The sequence below is a fragment of the Puma concolor genome, chromosome C1 (genome assembly GCF_028749965.1).
Source record: "Puma concolor isolate L17-30 chromosome C1, mPumCon1.1.hap2, whole genome shotgun sequence".
NCBI lineage: Eukaryota > Metazoa > Chordata > Mammalia > Carnivora > Felidae > Puma > Puma concolor.
In genome coordinates, this window is record NC_141674.1 from 184,192,092 (window position 1) to 184,215,782 (window position 23,691).

The 23,691-nt window shown below is 41.6% G+C and overlaps 1 protein-coding gene and 1 long non-coding RNA gene across 5 annotated transcripts in view; one reads left to right on the forward strand and one right to left on the reverse strand.

Annotated features, from left to right (window-relative positions):
* HECW2 (HECT, C2 and WW domain containing E3 ubiquitin protein ligase 2) overlaps nucleotides 1-14,383 on the reverse strand; it is a 369,345-nt gene extending 354,962 nt beyond the window's left edge. For 2 of the 4 annotated variants that reach the window (XM_086719189.1, XM_025932459.2), the window contains exon 1: nucleotides 13,252-13,388. The gene's annotated coding sequence lies outside the window, so the exon portion shown is untranslated. Of the gene's footprint in view, nucleotides 1-13,251; nucleotides 13,389-14,053; nucleotides 14,176-14,204 lie in introns of those variants that run through there. The other 2 variants (XM_086719188.1, XM_086719186.1) reach the window with 2 other exon arrangements.
* Nucleotides 14,183-16,321, forward strand: LOC147578608 (uncharacterized). The gene is made up of 3 exons (XR_015255410.1): nucleotides 14,183-14,456; nucleotides 14,601-14,653; nucleotides 15,970-16,321. It is a non-coding gene; the product is annotated as an uncharacterized LOC147578608 (long non-coding RNA).
* The last annotated feature ends 7,370 nt before the right edge of the window (nucleotides 16,322-23,691 follow it).

A 23,691-nucleotide genomic window follows, 5' to 3' on the forward strand; every position in this document is an offset into this window, starting at 1 on the left:
CTGTTTTAAATTAAAAAGGTTATTGTAATCCCCACAGCAAACGTAATGATATAACTCAAAAAATATCATAATAATATTATCAGTCATGACAGAATAAAGACCTATGAAAATCAACAAGGGAATTAAAAGCAACAAGGGAACTGAAATGGCACACTAGAAAATAGATATTTAACACAAGGCAAGGCAGTAATGAAGGAACTGAATAAAAAAGACCTGAGGCATACAGAAAGCATAGCAAAGTGGTAGACAAATAAAATCTTATTGTCAGTAATTAACATTAAATGCAAATAAATTAAACATTCCAGTCACTAGCTAAAACACTCTAGTCAAAAAGCAGAGATAGGCAGAACATATTTTTTAAGTGATCCAACTACTTGCTGCCTAAAAGAGACACTTTAGATTCAGAGACACAAACAGGATGGAGGTAAAAAGATGGAAAAAGATATATCGTGCAAAGAGCAACTTAAAAAAAGAGATGGACCGGCAATACTAATATCAGACAAAATAGGCCTTAAGACAAAAACTGTAACTAGAGAGAAAGAAGAATATTTTATGATAAAAGAGTCAATTCAGAAGGAAGACATAATGATATAAACAATGTATGTACCTCAGAACAGGACTATAAAATACATAAGTACAAATCGATAGAGTTGAGAGAAAGACAATTCAACAATAGTTGGAGATGTTAATATTCTACTTGTCACAACTTACATAATAATTAGACCAACAAGGATAGGTATGACACCAAAAGCACAAGGGTGAAAAACATAATAATAACTGGACTTCATTAAAATTATAAATGATTGTGCTTTAAATGACACTATCAAGAAAGGAAAAAGATAATCCACAAAATAGGAAAAATATTTTCCAGTCATGTATTTCATAAAGGTCTAGGATCCAGGATATAAAACGAATTCATACAACACAAACGTAAAATAACCCAATTTAAAAACTACCAATGAGAGGTGCCTGGGGTGGCTCAGTTGGTTAAATGTCGGATTCCTGGTTTCTGCTCAGGTCATGATCTCACGGTTGGTGAGTTCAAGCCCTTCTTCAGGCCCTGCGCTGACAGTGCAGAGCCTGCTTGGGATTCTCTCTCTTCCCCTGCCCCCCCCCCCCACCTCGCCTCCACTCTAAATAAATAAACAAATAAATAAGCAATGAATTTGAAGAGACATGTCTCCAAAGAATATATACAAATGGCCAATGAGCACATGAAAAGATGCTCAACATCATTAGTCATTAGGGAAAAGCAAATCAAAACCACAATGAGATAGCACTTAATACTCCCTTGGATGGTTAAAGTCAAAAAGAAAAATAAATAACAAAGTGTTGCTGAGGATACAGAGAAATTGGAACCTTCACACGTTGACTGAAATGCAAAATAGTACACTCAGTTTGAAAAATGGTTTAGCAGATTCTCAAAATGATAAATGTAGTTACCATATGACCCAGAAATTACACTCTGAGTTATGTACTCAACAGGACTGAAAACATATCCATATAAAAACTTTTACACAAGTTTTCATATCAGAATCATTGATAATACAGCCAAAAAGTGAGAACATCTGAAATGTCCATCAACTGGTGAATGGATAAACAAAATGTGGGATATCCATACAGTACAATTTTATTTGGCTATAAAAAAGAACAAAATAGGGGAGCCTGGGTAGCTCAGTCGGTTGAGCATTTGCCTGAGCATCTGACTCTTGATTTTGGCTAAGGTCATGATCCCAGGGTCATGGGATAGAGCCCTGCATTGGGCTCTGCACCGAGCCTGGAGGCTGCTTAAGATTTTCTCTCTTGGGACACCTGGGTGGGTGGCTCAGTCGGTTAAGTGTCTGACTCAATTTCAGCTCAGGTCATGATCTCTCAGTTTGTGAGTTCGAGCCCCGTGTTGGGCTCTGTGCTGACAGCACAGGGCCTGCTTGGGATTCTCTCTCTCCCCCTCCCTTTCTGCCCCTCTCCTCCTTGTGCTCGTTCTCTCTCAAAACAAATAAAGTTAAAAAAAAAAGTTTAAAAAGAATCTTTTTGAAAAAGATTTTCTTTCTCTCTCTCTCTCTCTCTCTCTCTCTGTCCCCCTCCCCACTCCTGTGCTCGCTCTCTCTCTCTCTCTCTCTAAAAGAAAAAGAACAAAGTACTGATACACACTACAACATGAATAAACCTTGAAAACATTATACTAAGTGAAAGATGCCAATCACAAAACACTACATATTATATAACTCCACCTTTTCTTAAGTTTATTTATTTTATTTTGAGAGAAAGAATGCTTGCATGTGAGTGCGAAGAAGGCAGAGAGAGAGAGAGCAAGCTGGACAGGGGCAGAGAGAAGGACAGAGAGAATCCCAAGCAGGCTCCATGATGTCAGCAGGCTCCATGATGTCAGCAGGGAGACGCAATCTCACAAACTGAGTGTCTGGAATAGGCAAATCTATAGAGACAGAATGTAGGACAGCAGTTGCCAGGAGGTGGGAGGAAGGGTCACGGTGAGTAACTAATGAGTAACTGGGCTTCTTTTGGGAGGGATGAAAGGGTTCTGAAGTTACCTAGCGGTGGTGGTCGCACAGCTTCGCAAATATACGAAAACTCGCCAAATTGTACACTTAAAATGGTGAATTTCATGGTATGAGGATTATTATCTCAATAAGGCTATCGTTTTTTTTTAATCAGTGAGGAAAATGAATACCTACAGAATGATTTTCCAAGATGAAAAATAAATTACATTTTGCCTTACAATCATTTCAGATCAACAAACATTCACTAACCCAGACTGTGCTAGATGCCAGGATGCAAAGATAAATAACAAACAGTACTGACCCTTGAGGAACTTAGTTTTTTAACAAGAAACATAATCAATAATAAATATTTGGAAAGAATTTTGATTCTTTCTCCTAGTTTTCACTTTCAAAATATATAAAATGCTAATTTTACCATGACAAACTTTAATTGAAAATCTAATTCCAGGGGCGCCTGGGTGGCGCAGTCGGTTAAGCGTCCGACTTCAGCCAGGTCACGATCTCACGGTCCGTGGGTTCGAGCCCCGCATCGGGCTCTGGGCTGATGGCTCAGAGCCTGGAGCCTGTTTCCGATTCTGTGTCTCCCTCTCTCTCTGCCTCTCCCCTGTTCATGCTCTGTCTCTCTCTGTCCCAAAAATAAAAATAAATAAAATAAATAAAATTAAAAAAAAAAAAAAAAAGAAAATCTAATTCCAGCAAACGTTCAATATTAGCAGGCACCCAAATATAACAACCAGATGCTAAAGAAAAATTAACTCAAATTCTATTTCCCGTCACACTCCTCTCCCAACACAAGAAAGTCCAAGTTGTGGTCCAGCCCCCCAGCCCTGATTGCTGTGTTGCTGTGTGGGATCCCAGCTTGCGTGTACCAAGAAATTTCCATGTCTCCATTTCCTCACCCTCATCCCAACCCCCTTCAGATCTCACAGGACCTAAACTGTATTCCTTTAAGCCCCCAACTCTTTCTTTCAAATACCTTTAGCCACCAAGGTTCTGCAGATATACATTTTGTCAGGTCATCAACACAAATGCAGCTCCTTTCTTTCATGTCTTTCATTTCTTTTACTTAATAACGATCCAAAATGGTCCCTACCAAAACCCAAACACCTCTGTGTTTGTGCCCTGCATCATAAAAGCTGAGCAGTGATACAATCTCATATGTTCTGTGGCTCCAGAACAAGGGTTGTAAAACAGATGCAGGCAGCATATGAATTTTGTTTGGCCTGTGCTGTTCTAAAAACATTTTAATTACCACTCAAGAGATGTTTTACATACAAACTTACATTTCTAGCTTCGTTTGAAAAATGTGAAGATTTGGCCATGCTAGACCCAAATTCCCATGTGGTAACAACAGAGCGAGCTGAGTGGCCCCCTCTCCCCTCTGATGAAGAATGCCTCTCCATGATCCTCACCACTCTACAAGGTCTCCATGCACAGCACATCCAGCTGGTTTCATCTGTGACGTGCTGGTTCTGGAGGCATTAGACTTTAAGACAAGTGCAAGCCCTCAGCATCAGAAATTGTTTCAGATTCTAAAGGGAAGACCTCTTCCTTTATTTTCAGTATTAGGTTGCATGGCCACGCCCCTCCGCCTTTACCAAGCTCTCCTAGTTTCTCGCTCCAACAACTGCTTCAAATTCCTGTAATCACCATCATGTCTCACACATATCACCCACTTAAATTCCTCCAGGACACTCCTACAGAGACATCTTCTGGCCTGGAAGCTTCTACGTGAAGCAGCGTAATGAGGCCACACTGCAGAAAGCACTGACAATCTCACCCAGAGACTGATGAAATCCTCATTTCCAGTCTTCCTTCTCTTTGAAGATAAATGCTCCTCCTAAATTTCGGGATTCTGGTAAGTTAAAACAATGTTTCTCCAACTTTGCTTTCCCTAATACAACACAGCTGGGGATCTTGTTCAAATGCAGATTCTGATTCACAGTAGTTCTGGTGTGGGGCCTGAGATTCGGCATTTCTTTTTTTTTTTTTTTTTTTTTTTTTTTTGACAAGCTTCCAGGTGATGCTGATGCTTGCCGGTCTATGGACTACACTTTGACTAGCAAGGAGTTAGAAGACTTACAAAGGAAGAAGGAGTTCTGAGATTAGAATTATCTCAATGAATCAGACCCCCAAGACTTGACTTTCTGCCATTTTAAAAACTACAAAATGTTAATTATTTAGTATCTGTGCCAACTTAATATCTGATTTATATAAATAATAACCTTTCATAATGGTCCATGAGAAAGAAACAATGCCTTTCAACCACTAGGCATTGATAATTGTATATTCACTCCATGATCAATACTGGGCATTATACACAGGTGTTGGCCAAGTTTCCAAATATTGAGGGTGCTTAAAACCTAGTTGGCGAAGGGCTGGTAAGAAACAAAATAACTAGTACACCATCTAAAGCAAAGAAGATTATGATATTAACTGCTATAAAACAGTGATATGAGGGTGGCATATCAGCATCTGGAGGGGAAGATGTCAAACCAAACCCACTTCCTTCTATCCCCTCAGATTATGACACTGATTCTACCCGCCCTTTCTGTCAGTCACTGACAAAGGAAGCTACATATGCTACAAGAAATGCCATATTCTTCAGAAAGGTAAGACGGGAAAAATGGGAAAACTACTGTTTTCAGATTGTATACAGAAAGGCAATGGAGGTACAGGGCCTGGAGAGTAAGTTCAATTGGTGGGTGTTCCAGGTGGGAAGTGCCTCCTGTGGTAGAAGGAAGGTACTGAGGGAGAGAGGAGTCTGGGGTATTTACGGGACAGAAAGAAGACCGGCCTAATAAAAGTAAACCAGAGTGAGTGCCCCACTCACCACCACCCCATTCTGAGTAGAGGAAGCATGGAAAGGATCTCCTAAGAACTTGATGACCGCCTGTGAAGAACATTAAAGAGATATTTCTTCACAGGAAGGCTGAACTGGTCTCTCAGGTCCTTTCCAATTTTTCCTCAGCTAAAGCACAAAAGTTCAATTTTCCTCTCACACATAATTCTAACTGGAATAACATGCCTTGCCTGCTGTTGAGCATGGGACGTGACTGAAGAGAATGCGGTTGTGTAAAAGACCCTATAAATTTAACAAAATGACAGCCAACCCCGCCGCATCAGGTAAATTTCTCCCGCTGCTCAGCATCCCCAGTTCTTCGAGACTGTTCTCATAGATACGTCTTATTTCCAACCATGTCATCAGTTACCTTTGTGACTCTTCTCTGAACCCTGTCCAAGTGACCCTTATCCCTCTTACATAGGCAGGCAATGAGGTGCACTTCAGGTCTTCCCTGACTACTCCATCCAAAGGAAGTCTGTTACACTCCACTGTCTATCGAAGTCCCCTCTACAAAGTACTTACGCTTCCGACCATATTTTTTCATTTTTTACTTAGGAAACATTGCAAATATATATTCAGAAGCTCATCTAGTTCAGAAGTTAATAGCAGCCCATATACCACCACCCACATTTAACAAATGTAAACATTTTTGCCACATTTGCTTTGCAATTATGTATGTATTTGTTTATCATATCCTTGTTGTCTATTTCCTACTAGATTCTCTGTTTTATCTGGGCAGGGCCATGTCTAATTATCAACCTCTTTTTTACCTATCACTTAGCATAGAGCCTGGCACGTATGTAGCTCTCGATTTTGTTCAATGAATAACGCATGAATCGCTTATGTTCTAGAAGTAAATAATGGTGACCAATATAGACGGGTTATCAGACAAAAGACAAAGATTCCATCTTTATTTATATTCAAAAAAAGGGAAATGGATCTTCATTGAAGAATGAGGGTTCAAATTTAAATGCATGCTATAACTGGACATTACACATTAGAGTGGGTTAGCTGAGCAAGGAACAGAATTTCCTTTCCCTAGAGGCCCTTATCCCTCTTGCCCTGGGTAGCACAGGCATCCACCTAAGACACGGAGATACAAGAGATGGGCTCACAAAGTCTCTTCTAGCTTAAAGATGCCAATTAAATGACTTAAGGTGGAAAGAACAAATGAAAAGAAGATGGGAGGGAAGAAGAGAGGGAAGGAGGGAGGAAGGGAAGAAGGCCTATGCATACAGAATCCAAGACCACTAGAGAGCATTTATTTTTTCTAGGTTAGGTCAGGGGCAATACAAATCATGTCCTGAAAGCTTTTGAATATCAACTCCATTTGTCTCGAATGAAGCCAAGCCTAAGGCAAAAGTATATAAAAAGTGATGTCCAATGGTCAGACTTCTCCATCTCTTTCTACCTGTCCCCCCCTAACACCCAGTATCTCCATGAAAATCTTAAAGGCCTAGGTTCCTCCCAGCATGGTTCTCTACATGCTCTCAAATACCATGTATACACTTGTACCTTCTCTCCATCAAAATTAGTAGGTCTAAGTTCTACTTCTTTGTGTTCTTATTCTTTTAATGGGTCATCAAGAGGAAATATGGTTATTATTTAAAGGACTGTCCATTACTGAAAATATTACCTCCGTAACCCTTTACGGTCAATGTAGATCTCCAACTTTCTCTAATGAAAAAATTTCTTAGTCCTAAGATTGTTGCAGATTGTTTTATTTGTTGACAATTCTTCCTTGCCTCTCTGCCCTTGACATCACTCACTGTGGGCAGAGTATATCGCTGAGGTGTGCTACTTGATAGAAGAGAAATGGTTTCTCATCGGTGCCATGAAGAAACATTCATCTTACTCCACAGATAAAATATTTTACGTGTGCCTTCCCTCTAAATGGCCAGCATATGTCAGCATGGAAAAGCAGTCTTATGCTCCCTGCCTGTCACTTTGCACAGCACACTCCTATACTCGGGGGCTGCACTTTGACTACACCCAGGTCTCTCTTCTAGTATTCCCTCAAGATCAGAAGGCACTACATCTGTTCTGTGAACGGAGCAGCACACAGACTGGCTTCTAGGTAGAGCTTCTTTTCTTTACAAAGCCATCACCTTCTCATTCGAACATGAAACTAGTGCTCTGTAAGTCCTGCCCCCTTAGCAACTTTTCCAGTCTCATTAATAACAGTTAGCCAAAAGAAAAATCTCCTCTCTTGTAGCACGAGTTTTCAGTGATAAATGAACAAAGCATCACCAAGCACTCCTCCCTGAACAAGTGCCAAGAGCTGATTCATTCTGTGCATGACCTCAGTGGTTTCATCCAACCATAAAGTGAAATATCTGCTAGTATGTACTTGATCGGAATCGCTCTTCCACATGCTACTCCACTGCTCTTATGCAACAGCCAACCGTGTCATTTGACAGAGGAATTCTGTCTATAACTTCTGGTTTCTCTTTAAGGATGTTTGTCTTTAGCTATCTAGCCGATTTTGCAAGTGTCTATCCAATAATATGACTCATTCTTATTTTTGCTACAAGAGTCCTTTAATGATGCTACTAGGGTTTTAGTCCCTTCCCTACCTGTAGCAATAGGATATGTTAATTTTGTAATGGAAAGCACTGTTGTGTGTTTGTCCTGGAAAACTTCAATGGTATAACAGAGAAGCCACTGTGCTTTGTTTGAAAATGACACCAAAACATCCATGGCTTCATGCCACTATTGGACAGTTTCATAACAGGCAACGACTGGGAATTAGGAGCGAATGGATGGCAAAGTCAAGAAAAAAAAACAGCTTTAAGATAGTCATCATCATACTTCCGTTAGCACTTCTCAATTTCAGTTACTGTTTGGAGATTATCACGGATTCCCTTGTTTTTATACATACAGATTTCACATTTTATATTTGCAGCAGGATTGAGTTCTCTAAGTATGTTTATGACATTCTGAACCCCAGCATTTACATTACTATTTTAATTACTATTTTCACACTTCAAAGAACCACTCTTGAGCCACTGTTCTATTTTTGCAAAATGGGGGTATAATTTAAGACTAGCAACAACCAAAAATATGCTAGTTTAACAAATAAACAGTAAGCAAATGACAGAAAGAGTATATTAACCAAGATGAAGTGCACTATTTGTGAAATGTAAGTCATATTGACCAGTGCAGGCTTCATAGCACAAACACAACTTTTTAATATTATGAGTTTTAAGAACACAATGGGATTTCTGCTGACATTGTAATTACTCTTCATATTGTAATATCAAGGTCCTACATGCTCTGCCAATTCTATAACACCTTTCTGATCTCATTTCCAACTCCACCCAGTCACCCCACCCCATCATGCTGATCTTCTTGCTAATCTTTGAACACATCCTTTAGGCTTTCACACTGGCTGTTCCTTGCACCTGGAAAACTCCGTATGAGTAACTTCTCTCGCCTCCTTCAAAGTCTTGGCTTAAAGTTAGGATCTCTTTCCCCAGGAAGGCTACTCAAACACATTTATCCTGTTCTACTTTCCCTTTCTTCCAAAAGCATGTACTTCCTTCTAGCATGCTATTTAAGCTACTTATTCATTTTTTTAATTATCTGTCTCCCATCCCACCCTTCCGCCCCAAGAGAATGAGAACTTCACAAGGGCAGGGATCTCTTGTTTTATTCATTGGTATATCCTCAGCAACTAGATCAGACACTGACTTATGAAAGGTGCCCAATAAATAGTAGTTGAGTCAATGAACCAGTGAATAAAATGTTTTCATTGCTTTTCCTTTCTAACCACCAAACTATCTGCAGATCTTTGAGAACTAAACAGAAAGTGACAACCAACACTGATTTTTAAACAAGAATTATACTAACAGATTGGTATTCAAACTACACAAGGTCAGGAGATGATTTAAAGTTTAGACAGGCTGGATGCAGAGAGTTTAGTTCAAAAGTCAATCCATAGAAGAGATTATGAAGGCCACAATTTTCCAAAAAACTAGGCCTTCTTGAATGGTTTATTTCAACCTTACAGTACACACGTCTATAGACATATGATCAATGTTTGTGTAAACAATACACACATACATGTACATGCATGCACATGCATAAAAACTTATGTTGAACATGGGGTGTTCACCCATGGGTGAACTCAGTCGGGGTGGCTCAGTCGGTTAGGCGACTGACTTCAGCTCAGGTCATGATCTCATGGTTTGTGGGTTCAAGCCCCACATCAGGCTCTGTACTGGCAGCTCAAAGCCTGGAGCCTGCTTCGGATTCTGCCTCCCTCTCTCTCTGCCCCTCTGCCACTTGCACTCGGTTTCTCTCTCTCAAATATAAATAAACATTTAAAAAAAATGTTTTAACTGTTCCCTCTGTTTAAAAAAAAAAATTATGTTGAACAAATCTAGAAGAAGCTAAAGATATTTTTCCATCTTATGGGTATTCTTCATAAAAAGATAATGGCTTGGGTCATAGTTAAGATGACCATACATCATCGTCTTCCTGGGACAGTCCCAGGTTATGCTTGTTGACCCAGTGCCTCTTCCAGTTATTGCTACTTTTTACTCTCAAAAGTGTCCTTGTCTGGACAAAAGAATTACATAGTCATCCAAGTTATAAAGGAGATAAATAAACCCCTTCCTATGCTGACCTCAATTTTGAAGATTTTATTGGAGTGCGTATGGAAAAGGTGACAGCCATAATTAATTCTAACACATACTGGCCAGCACTGCAAGTGAACTATTTCAAACAGGCAATTCTTCGGCGAGGTAGATAGCAACAGTTGCAGAAGTAGATGCCACAAGCTTCAAATATCTAGGTTTGGAACCCAAACCCTTACCAGGTCACCTGCACAATCTCAAACCCCTATGAGAACTTTCATGGGCTGAGCAGGCTCACCACATTCTTCTCTGCAAGCCCTGTTGGCCCTAGGTAAACGGGGAAGTGTTAGCTCTTCACATTCTTGAAAGACAATAATAACATAGGCTTAGAGCCATAGCAGACACTTAGCAACTTAAGGATAAAACTATTTCTTTCCTGTATGTGTAAATAAATACATAATCAATTACCTCATTCTTCTATCTTCCTTGATATTTTTTTCTGTGTGCATTTTTTGTTTTTTGTTTTGTTTTGTTTTGTTTGTCTTGCTTACCTTTGCATATAATGAATAAAAGACAAATCTGTGGTCCGGAGAGGGTGGTAAAGAAAAGTCAAGATTCCTTAACATCTAGGATGACCAAAAAATTTATCATCCCAACCAGGGCACTTTTAAACGTGCATAGGGGTGCTTGTGATAACTAAGATAGGTCAACAGGAATAAGCTAGGACTGTTGCAGACAAACTAGGAGGTCTGGTCACTCTTCTAATTCCCCATTCATATTCCCATACAAAAGACATCCTGTGTATAAAGAAGCAACCTCTGTCTCTGTTAGGTCAACCAAACTTCAAATATAGTCCTCTCTCTTTCAGGTCACGCCTGGCTTTCAACAATGGAAATGGAAAGGTTTTCACTCCATGCTCTCTCTCCCTATTAAACGCACCATGCAAAACTGGTTCCATTTTTACCCAAGGAAAAAAGCAACACACTAAAACGTGGATCCAGGCCAGGCTCATAGCAAGCCTCAGGCCTGGAGCCTCGGGTTTCTCTTAAAGCAACACTTCACGAGACAGCAACCTGGTAAGAGGGTACACAGATACCAGCCAGTGATTTAAAAAGTATTTCGAGTGTTAGATCCTTTCACTGACGCTAGGGCACCCGTTGAAACTGGACAGAGCCGAAAAGCCACCTCTCCCGCAAAATACATTCATCCACAGAAAAGGTTATAGCATTTGTCCTCAACTACAGGTAACAACCTAAGTTTCTTTGCCTTTTGCTCAGATCAAGGGTGAAAAAGTCTTTGAAAAGAATAAGAAACCATGTTTTTCTCTCAAGATCACATTGCCCAAGAAAAACAGAGCCAATGCTTACTTTTATTCCATATTTCCTGTTCAGAGGGGTCAAACATTGCTCATGTTCTTCATTAAATCTAGTCCTGTCATTGATGAATATTAATTTGCTGGCATATTTTCCCTCACAATCGGAGAGGGAAGACCAGATTTATAATCTACAGCACATAAAGAGCTATAATACTGGATGGAGCAGAAAAGCTCCAGCTGGCTTATCTCAAATATTCAGAATGACTTTGATTCTTCACAGACTCCATGGTCATTCATAAAGATTCACTGCCAAAGTCTGCTCAAAGTTGTGATAGAGGCGATGGTAAAGCAAATGTCTTGGGCTAAGTAATTACAGAAGGTAAGTACTATCCATAGCTGAGGCTCTGGGGGCAAGGGCTGTAAGACTGGGAACCACCTGCCATAGAGATGGTGGATGAATTCATGCAGATTGGACTACCATCCTTCCAGCGAGGAGACTGTATGTGAGCAAGGGGCCCTTTGTTGAAATGAACAAGAGCTAAGAAAGTTACGACTGTTTTCTCCCCAAAGGTGGTATGGTAATCTTAAATGCAAAGACATCTTTGCTAATATAACTGTTTAAACTGCTTCACATAACCACAAATGAGACCAAAATGTGCCAAACAAATAATCAAAACAAACAACTTAATGATGACTTTTTAAATGCTCAAAGAAAGAAGAAATTAACTGGTTAGGAGATCAAATGGTAAGGTTATAATGTCTCCTTTGGGAGATCAAAATTACATCTTCCCCACCCTCCACAGCACCCTACCCCTCCTCCCAACAGTGAAGTGGATAGTTTCTGAAAAATACAATGACCCTTTATGCCGGGCTTCTCTTGTCTGCTAAGGATGCCATCTGTCTCCCACACTATATAAACAATCCCTGCAGGAATCTTCTGATGACCAAACAGATTAGCAAGCTCCAGATTTTCACACCATTAATAATATCCCCATCCAGATTAGGCCTCTTGCTTTAATAATGCCAAAGATAAGCCATATAACTGATTTCTCTGTATAGGTAATGTGAGTGTCATGTTAAAGATAACCTCTCAGAGGGTACAGCCATCTGTTGGGAGGAGGGGGGTGGGGAAAGCTCTCTTTAGGCAACCAAGAAATGAGCCCTTGAGGGAAAAGGAGAAACAGTAAAATGAAAATCATACTGGTAAGACAAACGAATACATGAAATTTCACCAGGTCTAATGGAAGACTCTACTAATTGCATAAAAATATTTTTCTTCTAAAAGACAAAGTACAGAAAACTGCGCAAGAAAAGACAAGTTTCATCCTTTGACAAAGGTGTACGTACAGCGAGAATTCAGAGTTTCCTTGACTCTGGGGCGGTGAGAGCAGAAACATACCAGGAAGGCTAAAGCCTCCCAGGAAGTTTGCCTACCGTCCACCTCTATCTATGATCATCGCCGATGCTTGCCTTCTCGAACTTTAACATCGATCCCCTGTAACTCTGTGAGCTCTCAGTATTGTCTCCAAAGACTTCCAACTCTTAGAGAAATAAGCATGCCTGTAAAGATGTTCCTAAAGTTGGTAATCATAAAGGAAAAACACTTGAGCACTGCCAAAGGGAGGAAAAGACAGGCATGGAAGAGCCAGACCTCTGCAGTTGCACGTCCTCGGAAACGACTACGTCTAAATCTGCAGCCCCAGTTTTCTCCAGGCCCCAAGCTCCAGCAGAGGATGTCCACAAAACATTCCTAACCGAAAAGAAATGAAGCCCCCTCTCCCTCAAATGATGCCCAAACGGACCCAAAAGTCTCAGCTCCCTCGGATAATCAAAGCAGAAAACACGTCCCGGTGTCTCTCACCCGCATTTCAAGGTAGCGGAAGCCAAAATGTCAAATGAATGACCGCGCCGGAGCGCGAGGGAGGAAAACAAAGGCACCTCCCGCTAGCCGGTACCTGCGGCGCCAGGGCCCGGCGCCGGCCGCACACTCACCTGGGGCTCGGCGCCGCCGAGGGCTGCGGGTGGGAACGGGGCCGCGGGGCGGGAGGGCGCCCCCGCAGTCGACCAGACCGGCGGCCCCGGCGCCCTCCGGCCGGTCCGTGCGCGCCGCGGGGAAAGCAGGCGGCCGGGGGCGCCGCCGCGCGTCGCATGCAGCTCCCCACTGCGGCGGCCGCTGCCAAGGGGCCCAGGGACCCTGCGCTGCCGTCCCCGACCCCGCGACCCGAGGCGGCGACTGGAGAGACGCGGCGCAAGAGCAGCGCGCGGCCGGTGCGCCCCTCAGCGACTCTTCCCGCCGCCCTCCGCAGCGGGCTGGGTCTCCGCTCGCCTTTGTGCTGGCATCTTCCTTCGCTCCCAGCGACACTCGGAGCTCCTCTGGCTGCTCCGCGCCGCCGCCCACCCCCGGGTTACGCCGCGCCCCCCGCGCGACCCGCCGATTGTGTCGAGTCAGCACCCGCGGCGGCGGGGACGCGCGAAGCCATGTCTCCCGCCCGCGCTCGAGAGGGCGCCGGGGGTCCGGGCGCCGCGAGGAGGTTTCCGGCCGAGTTCGGCGACCCCGGCGGGGCGCGGCGCGTGCCCGAGCGGCTCCGCAGCGTCCGGCTCCCCGGCGCTCGCTCTCCTGGCGTCGCCCGCGAGCAGTGCGCCGGCCCGCCTGGATCTCCCCTCTCGCCGCTACCCGCCGCCTGGCCCGGCTTCCCTCCCGCCGCCACCTTCCTCCTGCCGGGCTAGCCCGGGCGCCCGCCCCAACCAACCCCTGCGCCCCGGCCCTCGGAGAGCGCAGGGCCGGCCCGCTCACCTCCGGCGGCGCCGGCGCCCCTCCCGTTAGACGCCTGGGCAGCATCTGCCCGCACCTTCCTGCGGGGCGCTTGGCTGGGGGCTTCCTGCACGTCGGGGACCGGGGAAAGGGAGTCGGGGGGCAGGGGGAAGGACGGGAGGGACAGCCAGACCTTGGCCAGCTGGACCTCCTGAGGAAGGTGCGGGAGAGTGGGGCGGGTACAGCCGGGCGGAAGACGAATCCCGAGGCTGCGGAGGATCCGGAGCTTCTCTCCTGCGACGCCGAAGGACACGAGAGTTCTGAGAGGCGCCGTGGAGGAAGGAGACCCTCTGAGGTCATGCGAGCAGGTCTCTGCCCAAATCCCACCGAAAAGCTGAATGGAGGAGTGTCATGCCTCGGTTTCCCCAACTGCAAGGGCAAGACGGTAATACTCATGTCACTTACACGGGGTGTGGTCATAATAAAAATGGATTATTGAAAGTGCTTCGGGGTACTTTGCCTAAAGAGGGCACTAAATTAAAAAATTACTGCATTAATAGCTTCAGCTTTCCATTTACTTCTTCTGTAGCATCTTCATTGACTCTCAGTCCCACTTGGAGGAAAGAGTAAAAACGCCAAAATGTAAGGATCTTGCCCCCTATGCATGATATCTATCCATATGTGGGAAAGATTTACTTGATTTTACAGTTTAACAACTATAGCCCTATAGAGGAAGTCCCCAAACATTGTCCCCTCCCCTAAATAATGGATATCCATTATTTTGGAATTTTTGAGTGTGTGCTCTCAGTATTATCCATCTTCCCCACCCTTCTCTGTTAAAAGAAAAAAATTTTTTACCCCCTTTGGGAACTACCCCTCCCTCTTGCCCAGGAGTCTTAATGGTTCTGGATGGTTACACCTCCCATCCTCACTCCCCAGAACTGCCAGTCATCATAGTCCAGACCACAGAGATTGGTTCTGAGATGGGTATCTTGGTCGGAGAACTCCATCTGGGGCTTTCGCTGAATCAGTTCAGAACAAGAAGCCTTTTAAACGAGGACAACTAATAAGGCAGTGATAACAGGTACCACTAATGCAGGTGAAGGAAGCCAACTTCAAGGGAAGGAATGCTGAGAGAGGATAATGCCTTTTGAGCCTTAGGAGGCAAATATGTCTGAATGAACGCTACCCCTGAAGCCAATAAATCCCCTTCCTCTTTATTTCCTTAGACCAGTTTCAATTGTGTTCTGTTACCTGTCATAGAAAAGCCCTGACTCATTATTCCCAGACATCTGTCCATTGCTAAGCTATTCCACAGAATTGAGGAACCCCCCTCCCAGCAAAGGGCAAGAAAAAAAAAAAAAAAAAAAAAGCTTGTTTTTGTTCCTACTAGAAGAATCAGGATCCGTAGAGATCCCACATGATGTTCTGTTTCTACAACTTGCTTTAGTCCCATCAACTCCATACCTCCAACCTTTAACCTCCTGTATTGATTAACTATGTTAGAATCTTGCCTTAAATAAAAAAGCATAAAAATAAATAACACTAAAATGAATCTCTATTGCTGCCCTTAGGTTTAAAGAAAAAATTTTTTTTCCTCTTACCTTAAAAGTAGCCCCATCTAATCTTTAAAATTTTCCATTTACCAAGCATTAAACCTGAGGCTAAGGTGTCAAATAAAATTAATAGCAAAGTCATCCTAGAATCTCAGACTTGTAAAAGTGTGTAAGGGTTAGGTTATTTCATACTGAACCCCCCCCCCATCCCCTATCACCGCCACTACCTAATTTGAGTCTCCCCTTCACAGAATCCGTGACAGGTTCTCACGTAGCCTCTCCTTAAACCATTCCTATAAAGAAAACTCGTATTTCACAAGCTGATCAAATCTATGTTGAAACTGGCCTAACCCTAGAAAGTGATTCCTAATATTGAGTCATAATACTTCTTTTACCTCACAGGACTCCAAGAACTGAGGACAGACTTGTACACTACTTGAATTGTGTCTCCCAAGATCTTTGCATGGACTCTAACTGCTGATTATATGAGTGTCCTGACTCTTCATCATCTTAGCTTACCTCCTTTCTATGAATGTGCTCAAGTTTGTGAACACTGCCTCTGAAGTGTAGTGTCCAAAGCTGAACCCAAAGGCAGATTCCAAGAAACTGAAACATCAAGCCCCTTCTAACACCACAGGAGGAATCCTAGCAATATGTTCCCATGGTCTTACATTTCTGTAAAGGTTTAAACAGTAAAATATTTTAATCTCAAGAGCCTGCTGTATCCTTTCATCTAACTTCCATTCTGTCATAATTTCCCTTCTGTCTGGAAGCATTATGGTGGTCGTGGACATTTGGGGACCTGGCTAAGGGAAAATTGACTTTGTAAGTGGAATAAATGTATGTAGTTCATGGGCATCACAGCCTATAGTAACAGTGACATCTATTCCAGCAGCTCAAAGGCCTACAGTTATCTCACCACAGGTTAATATGACACAAAGGTGGAGGGCCAGACACCTTATCAGCAAATGAATATGTCCTTCAGGATCCAGCATGTAAGTATACAGGTAACGGGGTAGACAATATTTGGAATACATGGACCCAGAACTGGAATGTGGAAAATCCCCCCACACCTTAATATATGGGAAAGAAGTTTGGTAGAGATTTTTCCATATTTGACGATAATCTTAAAAATGTATATAACTTTTCCAATAATGAACTGTAGACTGGAAAGAAACTCTTCTAAAGTATCAATAATAAAAAGAAATTTCAGGGGCGCCTGGGTGGCGCAGTCGGTTAAGCGTCCGACTTCAGCCAGGTCACGATCTCGCGGTCCGTGAGTTCGAGCCCCACGTCAGGCTCTGGGCTGATGGCTCAGAGCCTGGAGCCTGTTTCCGATTCTGTGTCTCCCTCTCTCTCTGCCCCTCCCCCGTTCATGCTCTGTCTCTCTCTGTCCCAAAAATAAATAAACGTTGAAAAAAAAAATTTTTAAGAAATTTCAATCAACTACGCTAACGGAAAGACTGAAATAGCTATTAATGCTATAGAACAAAATGTGACAGAATCATTTTTACATGAAGAAGAAAACAGTATACAGCCAAAATGTAGGGAAAAGTATTGTAAATGTATATTAGGCAATTAATTTTTTTAATAATTGTATTTGTTTTATATTTGATGATGTCTGATACTTGTGAATTTAATTTGTAATCTGTTGTGATTTTTAATTCCAAATAAATATTTAAAAAAATATCTAAACTGTGTATTCTTTTCGTGTGTGTGTATGTGTGTGTATTCTTAAAGAAGGTTCTGAGCTGTATTATCTTCAGACTCCAAAAAACATGGACCTCTCCCCTATTGAAACAGATACTCTAAACGCGGCCTAATCAGTATAGCATTCATGGGGTGGGAGCTTCCACAGAAATGACTAAATACAATAATGTTTTGAGATGTCCATTCCTGTCGTATTTTATCTATCAACCATTAGAAGGGAATAAGTGGTGAATTACAATTAGGGCATTTGGGGTCTGACATAAGGGTACTCATGTGAATGCCAAAATGGAACTTAAATGTATTCCAACTTTTCTGTATTTTTAAAGAAAGTTTACCAAACCTAACTGCCTCATTATTTTCATAGTGGCTATGATTTATTTACTGTGCTGTAATTCAGTGATGTCGTTAGGTGCTATGTAGGTATATAACAGGTTTTTGGCCTCTACACCAAATGACCTTAGACCATTATAGTTTTCTTGTTGTTGTTGTACTTAAAAAGTAACCTTCTTCTTGGAACCCCATATTTTTCCTATCACCTTTTCTTTTATTGATAATCATATCTCATTCTTAAGTTCCTGCTTATGTCTTGCATGGAATCTATACTCTAGATATATATTCTCATTAGAACTTTGTCTAGAATGGCTTGTGGAAAGGAGGAGGGTCAGTGAATAATGTACTTGAGCTTTAGTGCCTACATTTTGTGGCATCTATTTTGGTTGCTTGGAATCTTTTCTCATTTTCTTCCAATTTCTCACCCATTATCAGTGGTGAAAAGCTCTGGATTCTCCCATTCATATATTCCTTATGTAAATATTTAATAACCACTTACTGTGAGCCAGGTACTCTTCTAAGTGTTGAGGATATAAAAGTGAGGGGCAGAGACAAAAATCACTGCCTTTGTGAAGCTTATATTCTAATAGGATAGGGAATGAGAGGTCAAATAAGATACAGCAGAAAGTGTGTTTACAATATCCATATGTTCCTCTACATTTTCCATTCTCCTTTGTACTTAGGATAGCCATGTGATCACTTCCGGCAAATATTTAAGGAGCAATGATGGGTGTCACTTCTACCTCAAGATTAAGAATCTAATGTGACGTCTCTCATTCTCTTCACCTTTACTGAGACCACAGAGGGTATATATTGCAATGGTGTCATCCCAAGATAGGAGGAGACTGGATCCCTGAACCATCACTTGGAGGAAAGCTGACTAACTGATATGAGACTGTGATGTGAGCAAGAAATAAAGTGCTATGATAATTAGATGTGGGGTTATTTGTTACATGAGCCAGCATTAATGATCCTGACTACAACAGAAACTGGTATTTTGAAGTAGGGTATTGCTATAATTAAAACCTAAAATATGTGTCATTTACTTAGGAGTTCAGTAGCAAGCAACAAGGAAACTAATATTAGAAGCTAGAAATATGGTTATAATGATATGCAGTGGAAAAACAATAAAATGCTGCTATAATAACTAAAATTTATCTTGTGCCACTGAGTCCGCAGCTCTAAGTAAATTGATTAGAAGAAACAACTAGTCAGTGATGGAAACCATTGGTTGGTAGTGAATGGGAGAAGAGATTTGTAAATCATATATCCAATAGGGGTTAATACCCAAAATACATGAAGAACTCATCCCACTCAATAACAAAACAAACAAGCAAACAAATCTGATTAAAAGATAGGTAGAAGACCTGAATAGACATTTTTCCAAAGAAGACATGCTGATGATAAATACACACATGAAAAGATGTTCAGCATCGCTAATTATTGGAAAAACGCAAATCAAAACTGCAACGAGATATCACCTCATGCCTGTCAGAATGGCTATTACAAAAAAGGAATAACTATTGGAGAGTTGTGGAGAAAAGGGAACCTTCAAGCATTGTTGGTGGGAATGTAAATTGTTGCAACCATGGTGGAAAACAGTATGAAGATTCCTCAAAAAAACAAAAATAGATCATATGATGCAGCAAATCCACTTCTGGGTATCTATGCAAAGATAGAAATGAGAACACTAATTCAAATAGAAATGTGTACCCCTATGTTAATTGCAACATTGTTTATAATGACTGAGAAATGGAAGCAATCTAGGTGTCCATCAATGGATGAATGAATAAAAAAGCTGTGCATACACACAATGGAATACTACTTAGCCGTAAAAAGGAACAAAATCTTGCCATTTATGACAGCATGGATGGACTTTGAGGACATTATGCTAAATGAAAAAAGTCTGACAGGGGCGCCTGGGTGGCGCAGTTGGTTAAGCGTCCGACTTCAGCCAGGTCACGATCTCGCGGTCCGTGAGTTCGAGCCCCGCGTCGGGCTCTGGGCTGATGGCTCAGAGCCTGGAGCCTGTTTCCGATTCTGTGTCTCCCTCTCTCTCTGCTCCTCCCCCGTTCATGCTCTGTCTCTCTCTGTCCCAAAAATAAAAAAAATAAAAAAACGTTGAAAAAAGTCTGACAAAGACAAATATCACATGATTTCACTTATATGTGGAACCTAAAAACCAAACCAAAACAAACAAACAAAACCCAGACTTATAAAACAGAGAATAGATTGGTGATTGCCTTAGAAGGGAGAGAGTTGGTGGGTGAGCAAAATGGGTGAAGGAAATCAAGTACACACTTCCAGTTATAAAACAAATAAGTCACAGGCATGTAATGAACAGCATGGAGAATATAGTCAACAATGCCGTATTAACTTCGTATGGTGACAGATAGTCACTAGACATTGTGATGATCATTTCACAATGCATACAAATACTGAATCACTTTATTATACACACGAAACTAATATGATATTGTACGTCAAGTATACCACAATATAAAAAAAGAAGCAATTGGTAGCACATGGCAAAGTATCACAATAAGTAGATGATTTAGGAAATAAGTCACCAGTTTTCAAAAATAAATGAAAGAGAATACAAGGAGTCTAGATATTTGGGTCTTTGCAAAGGTAGAAAGGCTGACTGCTTTAGATCCCAAGCAGTAAAAATGGGATTTATAAAGACTCTGAGAGACAAAAGCTCAGTAAAACTCAGCCAGTGAAAAGATCAAATTTGAGGGTATGGTCAGATAGCTTCAAGGTTACCATGTAGTTGAGAGAGATTTAAAACTTATGTTTCAAAAAACACTTTGAGTGCAGTTACTGGAACATACAACTGATTGGATGCAAAAAAGAAAAAAATCACAAATTAGTTTATTTTAGAGAAAATTATATTACCAAAGAAACCACGAGCCCAGACAAAAAATTATTTGTCAGTCCAAGACTTATAATTTTCCATGTGCAAGGAGCAGACTTTGAATGTTGTATACTCTCCCCAAGGAGATCTCACATAATGTTTCTCATTTCATATGTGGCCAGGCAAGATAATGGGGAAGGAAGAACCTCACAGAGGTGGAAGGGAAAAGGATGAGGGTGGAGAGAAACAATGGACGAGGGAGGTCCTCTCCAAGGGCAAAACCAGAATTTAATCATGAAACTTAGCGAACTGCCAGGCCAGGGATATATAACAATACCTACCCATAGGATTTCAGAGTTACTCTGGACAAGTCTGTTGCATATCTTCCATTGTTTTCTTTTCTGAATGTGGTATCTATTATGGGTGTCCATCATTATATTTTGGACTTCATAGGAGGTAGATATCTTGTCCTGTTACATCATAAGTTGTTACTACACCGTAAAGCACCACATCTGGACTTGATAGAGAGGACTATACATCAAAGATCTTGAATTTAGAACCAGAAAAAAAAATGACTATATTGTTTTCCTTAGGGAGAAAATGAGTGTTTTTTAAATACAGGAATATATTAGTTTTCTATTGTTGCATAACCAATTACCACAAATTCAGTGGCTTAACACACAACACATTATTTCATAGTTTCTGTGGGTGGAAAATGTGGGCAGAGCTCAATGGGGACCTCTGCTTAGGGTCTCATAAGGCTGCAATCAAAACGTCTGCCAACTGTATTCACATCTAAATGCTTGACTAGGAAAAAAAACCCACTCCATCAATGTGTTGGCAGAATTCATCTCCTTATGGCTCTAGAACTAATGGCATCTTGTTTCTTCAAAGCCAGTAGGAGAATCTATCTTTCCAGTCTTCTAAGACAGAGTCTTATATAACATAACTTAATCAAGAGACCAATGTTTTATCACTTTTGCCATATTTTATTGCTTAGAAACAAGTCACAGACCTCACCCACATTCAAGTAAAGGGATTTACAAAGACATGATTCACTGGGGGATTAGTTCATTGTCTGTCACAGGTGAAAGTGGGACAACTGGATAACTGATGAACAGAAGACAAATATATTGGTTTTTACCAATCACTTTGTGCTTCCCTATTTTTCCCAGGATGCTCTATGGTTATGTGGCCATGTGACTAGTTCTATCCAATGAAATGTGAGCACAACCAAAGTGGGTCATTTCTAGATTGATGCAATTGCCCTTTAGTTGGTGCCAGGGCAGCCTGTGAGGCAAGCTCCTCACTAAACCTTAAATATGAATTGAAGAAGATTCTGGGAAGATAGTGGAGTAGGAAGCACCAGGAATCTGTTTCCACTTAGACAATAATTGCACTCTCAGAATCTGTCTGAGGTAACTATTTTAGAACTCTGGGGTCTGTTGCAGGCTTGCAACGTCAGGGGAATACTTGTATGGTAAACTGTGGTTAATTTGGGTCAATTTCAGTTCTTATTACAGTAGCAGCTACCCATCCCCCATCCTCAGCCACATGGCAGGCAGCTCTGTACATGGTCCTTGAGCAACTTGCACACAGCTTTTGGGAGGCAGGGTGGGCAAAAAGGACCCTGTCCTCCAAATATCTGGGATCTGTGCTCTGATCACTGATTGCTGCTTCTGATCACAGAGGTAAAGACAAAAAAAGCAGGTCACCAGTCTTGTCGCACCTAACCCCCTTGATACTAAACCCTCCCTTTCTGGCTGAAGGGACTTCTAAGGGATTTAAAGAGATGGTACCCTTTCTCCCCCTTTATTTTTTCACTTTTTACCCTTCTGAGAGCCAGACATTAAAGATTAAGACTTTCAAAAGTTACTGTATATACATGAAAAATTTGAAACTGACCATACATTCCCAGGGAAAGGGTCACCTGAGGAGGCGTTAAGTTTACAACTCAGGCTCGTCCTTGGTACAGAGATAGAGCACAACTTAAAAAGAAAAATAACAAAAAACATCAAATCTTGGGGAAGTGGGAGAATCTGGTTTACAGTTACCACATTATTAGAAAAGACAAGGGAAATTATTGAGTCTGGGGAACAGAAAACAAAAAAGACTTAAAACTGTTAACAGTGCCTAAGCAGCTAGTAGGACACCCCCAAGCAGACCAAAATATGCACCATGGGAGTCCTAGAAGGGGAAGAGAGAGAAGGGACAGAAGGAATGTCTGAGGAAATAATGGCTGAAAAATTCCGAAATTTGATGAAACACACGAATATAAACATCCAAGAAGCCCAACAAACTCCAAGCAAGATCAACGCAAAAAGACCCATTATGGGGCGCCTGGGTGGCTCAGTCCGTTAAGCGTTCTACTTCGGCTCAGGTCACGATCTCGCGGTCGCGAGTTCAAGCCCCGCGTCGGGCTCTGGGCTGATGGCTCAGAGCCTGGAGCCTGCTTCCGATTCTGTATCTCCCTCTCTCTCTGCCCCTCCCCTGTTCATGCTGTGTCTCTGTCTCAAAAATAAATAAACGTTAAAAAAAATTTAAAAAAAAGAGACCCATTATAATCAAAGTACCAAAAGACAATCTTGAAAGCATCAAAAGAGAAGCAAATCATCACAAACAAGGGATCCTCACATTAATCTAAGATTATCAGCAGATTTCAATTTCTCATCAGAGATTTTAGAGGCCAGTAGACAGTGGGCTGATATGTTCAAAGTGCTAAAAGAAAACAAAAATTCAACCAAGAATCCCATATCTGACAAAACTGTCCTTCAAGAGTGAGGGAAAAATTAAGACATTCCCAGATAAACAAAAATTGAGGGAGTCCATGACCACTAGACCTGCCCTGCAAGAAAAGCTCAAAGGAGTCCTACAAGGTGAAATGAAAGGATACTGGACATATAACTTGAAGTCATATGGAGAAATAAAGATCTCAATAAAGAAAAATACACAGGTAATTATGAAAGCTAGTATTATTGTAACAATGATTTGTTACTGCACTTTTTGTTTTCCCCATGATTTCAAAGATTAATGCATTTAAAGAAAATATCATTAATGTAAATGTTAGTATTACTATAACTTTGGTTTGTAACTCCAGATCTTGTTTTCTATATAATTTAAGAGGCCAATACATTTAAAATCATTATTGGGGCACCTGGGTGGCTCAGTCAGTTAAGCAACCGACTTCAGCTCAGGTCATGATCTCACGGTTTGTAGGTTTAAGCCCC